The sequence below is a fragment of the Pinus tabuliformis genome, chromosome 9 (assembly GCF_031772625.1).
Source record: "Pinus tabuliformis cultivar Carrire ecotype Pingquan chromosome 9, CPIR1, whole genome shotgun sequence".
Classification (NCBI taxonomy): domain Eukaryota; kingdom Viridiplantae; phylum Streptophyta; class Pinopsida; order Pinales; family Pinaceae; genus Pinus; species Pinus tabuliformis.
This window is the reverse complement of record NC_142307.1, coordinates 777395855-777408611: the sequence shown is the minus strand read 5'-3', so window position 1 is coordinate 777408611 and position 12757 is coordinate 777395855. Positions and strand designations below refer to the sequence as shown.

The window sequence follows — 12757 nt, the reverse complement described above, 5'->3', positions numbered from 1 at the left end:
GGCGGGTTTTTTTGGTCGAAATCCGGCAGGAATTTATTTGAATCGCAAGTTTGATAGCTAGTTGCTGCACAATGAAAGCATCCCATGGGTTTTCGAAGGTGCTGAATCCAAATATGCAGTTAAAAAAACATTTTAACTGCAAGAAATCAAGATTTAACCTCAATTTCTTCCGCCGGATTCCGTCACTGGAATCTCCAAAAAGTCGCATTATAGAGAACTCCGTTAGTATTATTCGGAAGTCAGATCAGCGGTAGTATAAAGCTTCTCAGTTTTGGGTTTCTTTCATATCTTTTTATTAATTTTTTAAAATTAATTATGGATATTTTTACTTAAAAAAAAATAAATTAATTGGGAATTATTTGGAATGACAAGTTTGAGTTTTGAAATTTACATAATTTTAGTTTCTTCCTGTTAGCAATCTCTCTTTTCCTTCTAAATCTAATGCTGAAACTCTAAAAGTTTTAGATTCTGGTACCCTGGATCTCTCTCTCAAATCCTCCCTAAATCTCACAGCCATTCCAACTTTCATTCTCCTCATCCTCCGTAGTCCTCCCTAGATGACTCTATCCCCTAGTTTTAGAATGTCACTATCTGGAAGAAAAAAACCCTAATAAAAAATACTTAGCCTGTGACAATTCCTCCTAGGGGGATTTATTCAAGGACATTTCTAATTCCATGGACATATCGAGGGCCCTTAGAGCATCAATGCCCTCTTTCAAGGGTTGTCCATGATTATCATGTCTTTGAATATTAGAGGAGTTGGGGTCCTCCTAAGGTTCGTGTCCTACACAGACTTGTTTCTATTCATCAGCCATCAGTTATTTTCTTTCAAGAAACTATGGTTTTTGCAGACAAAGCCAGAGAAGTCCTTCTGAGAATATGTCTAGACTAGTGTATTTGTGCAGTTGATGCTACAAGGAGTTTTGGGGGCCTCTTTGTGATGTGGAACCCTAGGGATGCCTCTCTAAGGCCTTTTCTTCTTTGGCTAGGATTATCTTCGAAGGTTCTCTTTGGGGATTTGATGGAAGGGTTACCCTTGTAAATTGCTATGGACCTTATCAGGACAGAGAAAAAATTTGGAATTTACTCTTGCATATTGGTCTTCTCTATGATCATAACCTCATTTTAGTAGGAGACTTAAATTTCATGACTTCTATTAATGAAGTTTGGGGTGCTTCTGCTCAACCTAATCATTTTTCTTGGGTGATTTCTCAGTTACTTTCTATCTCAAATCTTGTGAAATTCGTCCTAGCCCATTGGGTGCAACCTAGAGAAATGGGAGATCTGGGGCTAATGGGGTTGCTAAGCGCTTGGATGGATTTCTTCTTATTAAATCCTTGGTTACCAGAGTGATTATATTCCACTCTTGGATCTATCATGATACCGTTGTTTATCATTCCCATTTGCCTTTAGCTTGATTTTTATGGTCCTGGACAAAAGATTCCTTTCAAATTCAACCACTCTTAGCTAAAGGAGATGTCCTTCTTCGCATTATTTAATGGTTTTTGGCAGAGATGTCAGGTTGGTATGTCCCTATCTTCCATGGAAACATGGTACTTCGAGATGTTTTTCTTAAAACACCATGTCAAACGGCGGGCAAGAAAACACATTCATGATCAACGGAATGAACTGGAACGTTTTGAGACCCTCATTAATTCCTATCATTCCTCTTTTATATCTTCAAGTTTCTCGAATGATATTAAAAGAAACCTTTGTTCCTTGGCTAAGAAGAAGGTCTATATTCTTAAAGCCATGGAGGAACGATGGTGCTTAAAGAGTAGGGCCATCTGGATAAAGGAGGTCGATGGAAATACTAAATATTTTCATAAATTTACATCCCATCAAAGAAATAAAAATGTTATTTGGGATTTACAAGATTGTGATTTAAATTGGTTTAGCTCCGAGTGGGACCTGGAAAAGGTTGCCAAAGCACACTTCTCTAGGCTTTTCAGGGATCTGGGAGATGTTTTGATTCAGGAGCAACTGGAGGTTTTAAAACATGTCCCTAGATTTTTCTTTGTGGAGGATCCTGCCGAGATTGGAGAACCAGTCTCTCTGGAAGAAATCAAAGAGGTACCCAAATCTTTTGCCAAAGATAAAAATCTAGGCCCCAACAGATTGAATGTTGTTGAGGAGGCGCAGACCTCAGGTAATGTTTCGGGGACGATCAATGCTACTTTTTTAGCACTCTTCCTTGAATGCTCCAATCCTGGTGCTTTTGATGATTATCGATCGATCCCATTATGCAAGCTTATTTATAAGTTTATTTCTAAGGTTGTGTCAATTAAGATCAAGAGTGTTCTCCCCTCCACCATTTCTCCTAAACAATTTGGGTTCCTTCTGGGAAGACTTATACATGATGCCATAGGAGTGGCTCAGGAGGCTATCCACTCCATCAAGACCAAAATTCACAATGCACTCATCCTTAAGATGGACTTGGTCAAAGCCTATGAAGGGGTGAATGTAACACCCTCATCCCACATCTACCCAAGTAACCATCCAACCGGGGTAAATATGCGACAAGAGGCCAATATAATGGGATTCAGCCTCCTAGGTGACCTTAAGGAAGTGGAATCGACGAAAACCCACAACACAGACCTTCTATACCTACTACAGGACTCCTAAAAGCCTTCCCAGTCACCCCCATGACCGGTCCCTAGGTCCCACTGAATTTTTAAACCATTAAACCCCTGGACGATCCCTTGATATGGACAAGGGTGTGTCTAGGAAGCTCCAAATTCTCCCACAACAAGGCATGGGTGTGTCTAGAGAATTTTCTCCTTAGTCTTGTGCCAATGACTCTGAGATTTGTGCCACTTTTTTAGGCCCAGGTCACTGCCTAGAACTCAATGACAACTTCATAAATGAATTTACACAACATAACAATGATATTTTTGCAAAAACATTGACAAGGACTATATTGGACCCTTACTAGCCATGACAGGAATTTCGTCAAACATGTTACAAATATGTAATCTACATGTTTAAACAACATATCTGAGCATAGGGATATCATACTTATCTGAGAATTGCTAAGAAGCATTGTTCCCTCATATCATTAGTTGCATTAACATCTATTAGGTCATAAATACATTGTTCATTCATTTACAAATCAAAACATGAGGAGATACATACATCATCATTGTCATAATATATGTTTATAACTAGCATAATAACAACAGAAATATCAAGGATACATCAACCATAGAATCCACATATAAACCAGTACATTTACACATAAGATACCAAGGAAAGAACCTCATATTAATGAATGTAAAAGCCAACCCGGTATGGGACTACCACGTTCCACCCAACCATAGATTGGCTGAGCCAAATCTCTCTTCAACCAATCACCCCCGTGCCATATTCCAAGCATGAATGTGGGACTCAAACCAAAAGAACCAACCAGAACATCCTAAGGCTAAACCACCTCACCCTCATCAATAGAAACCAGGCTTTACCGCAATCCACACCGAATCACTAGGCCAAAACAATAAACATGTAATAACAAGCTTTACCATGATCTCCACCAAATCACTAGGCCGAAACAAGCATGGATGCCACCGGATTTCTCCACCTATGCCATGAGGAATTTTCCTATCCCCCAGTCTCTAGGCTTTACCACAATCCACAATCTGATCTAGGGATCACTAGGCCATAATCGAGACACCAGTCTCTGGGCTTTACCGCAATCCACACCGAATCACTAGGCCCTAACTGTGATTCCATTCTCTAGGATTACCGTATATCCCATCCCAAGATTATTGGGCCGATGAAGAGCACCCACCTCTAGGTTTTACCGTATATCTTCGTCATTCACCGATCAAGGATTCCTAGGCCCACCGAGGCAACACAAAATTTGATTTTACCGCAACCCACAGTCTGGTTCAGGGGTTACTAGGCCATGCGTTCTTTTATTCAGAGATCCACTTCACTTAGCTTCGAATCCATCCGGCAATCCAGCTCAACCAAAACATGAGAACCACATCACACCATGGTTATCCGAAAATGGCAAAGCTAGGCTGAAAAACACTATCACACTTAGAAAAAACCATCTCAATGACATAAAGGTAACCAAGAACACACATGTAACACTGTTGGGTCTTGAAAATGCCATTCATTTCCATTACACTTTCACTATTATGTCCATTATATCACCTCCATTTCACTACTATGTCACTACATTCATCCCACTTTCATTATCATTGGGCCACATTTATGTTTTTCCAAACTTTATTAATTCTTAGCCTTTTTAAGTGAATTTGTGGTTAAAAATTAGAAAATAATGTGCATATGCTTATACCTAACAAATGGGTTGAGATTGTTCACATGTGTAGGTTGAAAGGAGGCTTCTAGAAGACCCTTATGTGGCACTCTAAGGCCAAATTCGAATTTGAGTGGAAAGAATCATGGGATCATGAGGATATGTGTCAGATCTCCTAATTGTATTGTAACTCTAAGAAGACATGTGTTTTATCAGTGCCTATTTTGATTAGGACTCTAGAGGTAGAGGGAGAGATTCATGGACTCTCATTAATGAGATGGCTCTCATCTTTTTGTATAAATAAGAGATCTCTCTCCTTCATTTGTTAGTTCTTAAGCTTGTTAGCTTGTGAGATGGCTTTGGAAAGCTTTGGAGAGCTTTGTTGTACTTTGTAATTTTGAAGAATTTGAATAAAGCTTTGATGTTCTCAACATGGAAGGAGATGTGAAGTAAATGTCATGGAGCATATTAGAATGTAAGGTAGAGTAGATTTCATTTTGTAATTTTGCTTTGATTTCATTATGTCATTTGATTGCTTTCAAGTGTGATAGTTTAGATTTTCCATTCATGCAATTTTAATTCATGTAAGTTTGTTCAACCAGTTGATTGTAGATTAGTTTTTCTTTATATGTTTTTGCATCAACTAGTGACATGGAATTAACCTCTCTGCTGACTTTGCTTTTCTTAGTTTTTTTTTTTAATTCCAGTTCTGTTTTGATTTCAGTCTTCTTTACTTGCTTTGTTAGTTAGTTTAGAAATCAACTTTCTCATATCATTGATGGTTACCTCCGAAAGCCATAGTGGCAGTACTGGCGAGGGATCGAATTATGAATGTGTGATTTTATTTTAGTTTTACTTTTCTGCAATTAGATATTAAATTGCTCATATCATTGATAGTTACCTCTGAAAGCCATAGCGGGACTACTGGCGAGGGATCGAATTATGAATGTGTGATTTGATTTTAGTTTTATTTTTTTGCAATTAGATATTAAATTGCTCGTATCATTGACGGTTACCTCCGAAAGCCATAGCGGGACTATTGCGCGAGGAATCGAATTATGAATGTGTAATTTGATTTTAGTTTTACTTTTCTGCAATTAGATATCAAATCGCTCATATCACTAACAGTTACCTCCGAAAGCCATAGCAGGACTACTGGCGAGGGATCGAATTATGAATGTGTAATTTGATTTTAGTTTTACTTTCCTTGCAATTTTTTATCTCTTTGAGTGTAGTAGCTTAAATCGCTTTTCTATATTTAGACAGTAGCAGAAATAATAGTTTCATGATCAGTAGTTCATTATTTACTTGTTTAAATAGTAGCACATTTTCCATTCTTGTTCAAGCATTACTGTCATCACTAGTATATTCTAAGACCTTCTGAAGTGTTAAGTTTTGGAAATCATTATAGAGGACATAATTGCCTTAGAATCTGTATCCATACTTGCCTTCTAGAGACTTAGGAATAGGATTTCCATTTGCATTAGACACTTTAGGAGATCAACAAGAACAAAACCCCAAAACAAAACAAAAACTATAAAACAACGAAGTAAGAAAAATGTTAACTAAGCACATATGGTGCACCACACTTCATCAGTTTATGATACCTGGATTGATAATTTATGTAGAGCAATTTAAGACGTTAAATTGACTAGACATTTTTGGCGCCGTTGCCGGGGAAGTGTAATTATGAGACATTATTTCTTACATCTAAAAAAAAAATTAATAATTCTTGAGTATGCTCTCCTCCTGCCCTTTGTATGATCTGGAGGATCAGAAAAATGATTGTTATGTAAAAGAAAAATAATAATTCTTGAGTATGCTCTCCTCCTGCACTTTGTGTGATCTGGAGGATCAGAAAAAGAATTGTTATGTTAAAAAAAAAAGAGGAGACAAAATAAACTTCATCATTTCAATTGATTCAACACAAAAAAAATAAAAAAAATAATAATAATGAAACCCAACTGCTTTGATAGGTTCAACTGTCCAATATTGACTGGTTATGGTTTGTAGTGGTCCTCAAAACACTGTATCATGTTTTAATAAAGTTTTGCAACTTAGCTGCGGAATGTGGCCTGATTCCGCAGCTAGTTGAGAATTCCGCAGCTGATTTCAAGGTTTAGCAGGTTACAGGTGTCCAATGAAGAAACTGACCACATGGGCATCTCCAGAATTGTCCCGACATGGATCCTATCCTATTCACCCAGCTCAAATCAATAAAAAACCAGCCTAAGACCTCAGTCAAAGTCTTGTTTTTAGCATGTTTTTCTTGAAGTCTTTGCTGTCTGAAATTGAAAATCATTAATCCTTATTATAAAAATTTACAATTTCAAAAAAAAAAAAAAACTATCTATGGCTATCTTCAATCCTAGCTTTCAATGTGACCTCAATAGAAAATCTGCATCCCTGTTCAAGCTTTGGCTTGAAACAAACTTGCAAAATCAAAAAAAGAAAAAGAAAAAAAAAAGCATTTAGAAGTGAGTTTATATCATAACGATGGTGGAATATGCATTGGAAGCTTACATAGTCTAATCACAAGATCTGATCCCAAACAAAATCCATGACTTTGAAATCAAGACAGAGTGCTGGCAGCCACAACCTTCATATGTTGAAGAGATCTCGCCCGTGACCAAATTCCAAATTGCAAATGGCGATGTTTAAATTCTAGAGAACATGGGCTATTTAAATAAGGGCTATATCAAAGAAGAAATTTACAAACTGCATTGCCTATTTAGACCGTACAAATATTGCCCAATATGCATATAAGCGATAGCTGAATGCTTTGGGCTTGATAGATGTGCCAGAAATTGATTCAGATAGTAGTTTAGCTGAAGCTCTAGAAAATGGGTGATACGATTACTTGGTTCTGCTATTCATAATAACAACAAATGATTCAAACATATGCGGCAAAATAAATCAATTTTACAACCGAATGCAGAACAGTGAACATATTAACTCAGAAAAACGTAAACAGAGAAAAATGTCAAAATTCAGATGCACGATTTGGCCAAACGAAGACGAATTTGGAAAAAATAAAACATGAGTTTTTTCGCTAGTAGGGTCAATTAGATAACCCAGAAATCATTTTAAAAGATTTGTGGCGGTCTATGAGAATTTCTCGGTTCTTTGGAGCCCATTTTTGCTTGCCGCGTGTAAAAAAACAGACATCTACATTTCTAGGAGTTGCCCACTCCATGATAGCTCTTACCTTTTCTGTATCCACTGTTATGCCCTCCTTAGAGACAACATGTCCCAAGTAACGTACCTTACTCTGAAAGAAACTACACTTGTCGAGCCTAGCATACAATTGATGCTCTCTCAACTACCTCAACACTGCTACCAAATGCTCAACATGCTCTTCCTCATTTTTAGAATATACAAATATGTCATCAATGAACACAATAAAAAAATTGTCCAAATAGGGATGCAACACACTATTCATCAAACACATAAAGGTAGCCGGAGCATTAGTTAAACCAAATGGAACTACAACAAACTCATAATGCCCATACCTGGTCGGAAATTTGTCTTGTAAATGTCCTCCTCTTTAATGCGTACTTGATGATTTCCAGATCTAAGATCAATCTTTGAGAACATTGCTGCTCCCTTTAGTTGACCAAACAAGTCATTAATCCTCAGCAATGGATAATTGTTCTTGATGGTCACTTTTTTCAACTCCTTGTATTCTATTCATAATCTGAGAGTACCATCCTTCTTCTTCACAAACAATACTAGTGCGCCTCAAGGTGATACACTTGGTGTAATGTACCCCTTGTCAAGCATTTCCTTTAACTACAACTTCAACTCTACCAATTTTGGAGTGCTCATCCTATAAGGTCCTTTTGATTTTGGAGCTACCCCCGACACCAACTCAATAGAAAAGTCTACTTCCCTATGAGGTGGCAACTATGAAATATCTGCAGGAAACACATCCTGAAATTGTTGTAGAACTAGGTACCTGCTCAAAACATCTGCATCCTCAACTTCCTTACCTTTTTCACTAGAAATGTGAACTGCAAATAACACACACCCTTTCATGTGACTACGCTTGGCTTGCATAGATGTCACCATTCTAACTGATGTTGCTTTGTTCTTTCCCTGTAAGACTCTTGGTTCCCCATTGTCATCCAAACACTCAATGGTTTTTTCATAACAATCCACCTTGGTCCTGTGAAGGTACAACCAGTCCATACCCAATAGCATACTATATGATCCCAATGACAACACATTCAAGTGTGCTGATGTAGACATGCCATTCAACTCAAATGCATAATCTATTACCCAATGATGAACTCTTTTCTTTGTACCTGTAGCCAACTGCACTAACCAAGATTTAACATGCACTTCTTTATTCAAACCACACTTATCCACTATGTCAGGAATAACATAACTATAATTAGATCTAGGGTCAATCAAAATAGAAACAACTTGATCACAAAGTTTAGCGTCCATCTCGATGGTAGATGCTTGATGGTCTGCCTGCCTATTATCCAGTGTTTCATAGATATGAGGAACGCTCTAACCAACATCCCCAACTGTCTGTGCCTCCTATGCATTATACATCTGAGGCCTACCACCCTGATTTTGCGGATAATCTCTCTTGAGATGCTCCTTACCGAATGTCCAACACTCCAACCGTCCAGTACCATCACCTCTATGTTGTTGTTGTGATCCATGTCCCTGTATAGCTACATTGAACCTCTTGTAAGGTGTCGCATTCTCTTTCTCTTATGCATTCTAAGGTCTTGCTCTTTTCGGCTTCCATTTACCTTTAATTTTATCTTTCCCTTTCCATACTTGCTGAGATTCATTCTTATGCTTCGACTGCTCTTAGAAATGCTTCAATTTCCTAATAACTTCCTCAAGTGATCAAGGCTCATCATACTCAATCTGATCTCTAAATTCCAATGGAAAACCATTGCCAAATCACTGAACTTTAGCATTCTCATCTTTAAGATACAATACATACCTCAATAGCTCCAAGAACTTAGTTGTGTACTCTTCATTTGTCATTGATCCCATCTTTAGCTCATAGAATTCTTTGGCCTTACTATCGTAGTACCTTTCTGACAAGTACTTCTTCCTGAAAAGCCTCTTGAACTCATGCCAAATCAAGTCCTATGTCCTGATGTATATGACCCACTTCACATCTTGTAACTAGATATATTCTTTACCTCTTAGGCTGAAGATAACTACTTTGGCCTTCATATTATTTATGTAATTATGCAAATCAAAAAAATTCTTCATCCCAGGTATCCAAGCCTATGCATCTTCCGACTTTTTCAAATCTCAATCAAAAGTAAGTGGATTTGCTTTCTTAAATTCATCTGGAAAGTATCCCCTATCACTCCTCCTGTAAGGATGATAACAATGACGATCATAATGCCTATCTAGAACTAGAGTAGTACTTATTTCCATCATCTCTCCTATCGGGAGTATCCAACAACCTTCCATCTCTCATTGTGTCATCTCTATCTGACCTATGACCACCATGAGATCTACTTCCATCTACCTCATTAGTTTTATCCTCCAGCCCATGGCTGATCTGAAGTGGCCTCTGTCACTGTAATTCTGACAAACTCTAAAGGAGTATTGCATTAACCTCTACTTGTTTCTCTTGTGCCTACATGATTTTGTCATTGTCTGCCTTACAGCTATAAAAATTTCCTGCAAATTCTCTACAAATCTACTTCTGAGATCTATGTAGAAAATCTGACTGTAGATTAACTCGATAATGCAATATACCAAAGCAAAATTCTATAATCTACTTCTACTATCAAACTTGCGGAAGCTTAAAGATTGATTTGAATCAGAGCTGAACACATATAACCATAAGAAGAAGAATCAATACACATGAAACATAGAAAATACTCAGGGGAAAGCCTCAGCTAAAAACCCCACTATCTGTATTATCACACAAGGTGTAAATACATCAGAATTTTACAAAGCCTTAGCTCTCACAGCTAGCCAACTCTCAATACAACCCTCCTGGATGCTCACAGGCAATAAAAGCTTCTCACAAGCCTTCTCCTCTACCCTCCAAGCTCCTATTTCCTTGCGCAGTTTCTCCTGGGTGATCCTCCTGTTACCAAGTGGAAGACTGATCACTCACACTGATCCTACACCCTGTCAGAACTGCGCAATCCTCAAGGAACCTTATTCCTTCTGCATGCATGAGTTTCCTTTATAGGAGAAAACATGCAACTGATAGTACATTGTCCTTGACATTTAGCTCAACTGGGTCTTTCTCAGAATAGACATGCATGAGTTTCTGATGAGGGAATCTTCAGTTATCTGGAGTACATTGGTTGAGTGCATGCATGCATCAACTCACTGATAACTCACAATTAGTTCCTCAAACAGTTTGGAACTAATTTAACTAGACTTAACTAAGTAAACTGAGCTAACTAATTACAACTCAAATATAACTCAATCTTATCTCCTTAATTAAGGGATAATATCCTTAATTTAAGGGATAACTGTTGCATGACTGCAGAAAGACTTCTAATTTGAATTTCTACAACTAATTAATCCATAATTAATTAATTAATTAATTCCAAGGAGCTAGTGAGACTAAATTCGAATATTAATTCACAATTTTAATTCAAGGACAAGTTAAAATTAGAATATTCTGGATTCTATTTTTATCATTTCTTGTTGCTATTTTCAACACTCCCTCTCAATAAGAAAGGAATTCAACTCGATCCTGATCTTGAACCTTTGGAATGTTCTACATGAAACACTTCTCTCTAGTGTTGTTGCTCCAGCAACTTCAAAAACAAAAAATAAACATCCAACCTGAATTAGAGTGATGCATCTGTCATCAAAGTCTCTGACTACTATTGCCTCTGTCAATTGAAAACTTTGTGCTTCTGCTGACTCAGCCTTTCTGCACTATTGTCAATCCTTATCTGTGCTTTTCAGTATCTGACTGCTCTAGCCTTTGTCACTTTGATCTCTAACTGCATCAATCCCACTGATTCCTCCCGCTACTATGTACTTTGGGCTCCCGTAGCAAGGTACAATCCATGAGATAAAACCTCTCAATGGACCCTGCCTAATTTCAGCCTTCTTGAGACTATCACTTCACATTGCCCCACCTTACACTTGGAGGTATAGCTGCATGTGATCCCTCTGCCCACTCCAATTGTGGCTCCTCCACAATTGTTTGAGACTTCTTCTGGGACTGCATGTTGAGAGGTAATTTACTCTCCCTCTCAACCACCAAGTCTCTAACATTTGCCTTGCTCCTCAAGGTTTTGCATACATCTTGAACCTTAAGATCATACAGGTTCTTGACTCGTGAACCGATCTGTTTCACCTATCTCGTGGTCATGTGTCTAAGGAAAACCTTTCCCTTACTGAAGACAACATCGTAGCCTTTGTCCTCCAACATCGTGACCGATACCAAGTTCTTCTTCAGTCTAGGCACATACTTCACATTGGTCAGGGTGATAAGAGCTCCATGCTCCCTCTGAAAAGCAACTGTGCTCACTCCTGAAACACTAAACCTTTCGTCGTCACCCATCTCTATGCACATATTGAGGTCTTTCTCCTCCAAGGCACTGAATAAACTTTTATCGTCGATCATGTGGAATGAGGCTCCACTGTCAAGATACCAACCACAGCCCATCATCGATGACACCATGCATGCGATGAGGGTAAAGTCCATTTCGAACTGAGAGGCCAATGCCCCACCTTCCGATCCTTCCAAGGATCCCTTCTTGGACTTCTTCAATGGGCAATTAGTCACATAATGTCCCATCTCGTGACAATTAAAGCATCTCACTTTAGACTTGTCAACCTTCTTCCCTCCATGAGAAGAATTCGATTCGGAATGGGACGCCTTCCCCTTCCCTTTCCTTGCCTTACTTGCTAAGGCCATATTTTCTTCATCATCATCCTTGGATGAAGAACCATCTCATGTGCTCCTCCTGATCTCCTCCTGCATGAGATCCGACCACAGTCGTTCCCAATACAGCAGTTTCTCCCTTCCATTCACAGAGTCCTGGTAGCTATTCCAGCTCTTTGGAAGGCCAAGGAGAGTGAGGCTCACCATATCATCATCGGCAGTAGTTATTCGCACACTACCAAGCTCATCTCTGCAAATGGTGAGTTTGTTCAGATATGTGGAAATAGTATTGTCGTTCTCCATCTTTATTCTTCAACGCTTATCCTTGAGCGCCAATTTCCTCTGGTTGCTACTGTTCTGGTAGAGGTCCTTCAATGTATTCCACATTAAATATGGAGTATCCTTCCCATGGAGACTCGAGATAATATGGTCTCGAACTCCCTCAAGGATGATCTGTCTCGCCCTCACCACACACTTCTTCCACTCAACCAATTCTTGTGCATTAGTTGAACCTGGCTTTGGGATTTCTTGGTCAATGAAATCCTTCAAGCCATTGTCTTCTAATACAACCTCCATGCGATCTTTCCATGCTATGTAATTCAAGCTACCTTCCAAGGCATACTCAAGTCTCAAGCCATAGA

At 38.5% G+C, this 12757-nt stretch overlaps 1 pseudogene; it reads left to right on the top strand.

The window, feature by feature from the left end:
• Positions 1–1752: 1752 nt before the first annotated feature.
• LOC149151032 (S-type anion channel SLAH3 pseudogene) overlaps positions 1753–12757 on the top strand; it is a 34959-nt pseudogene continuing 23954 nt past the window's right edge.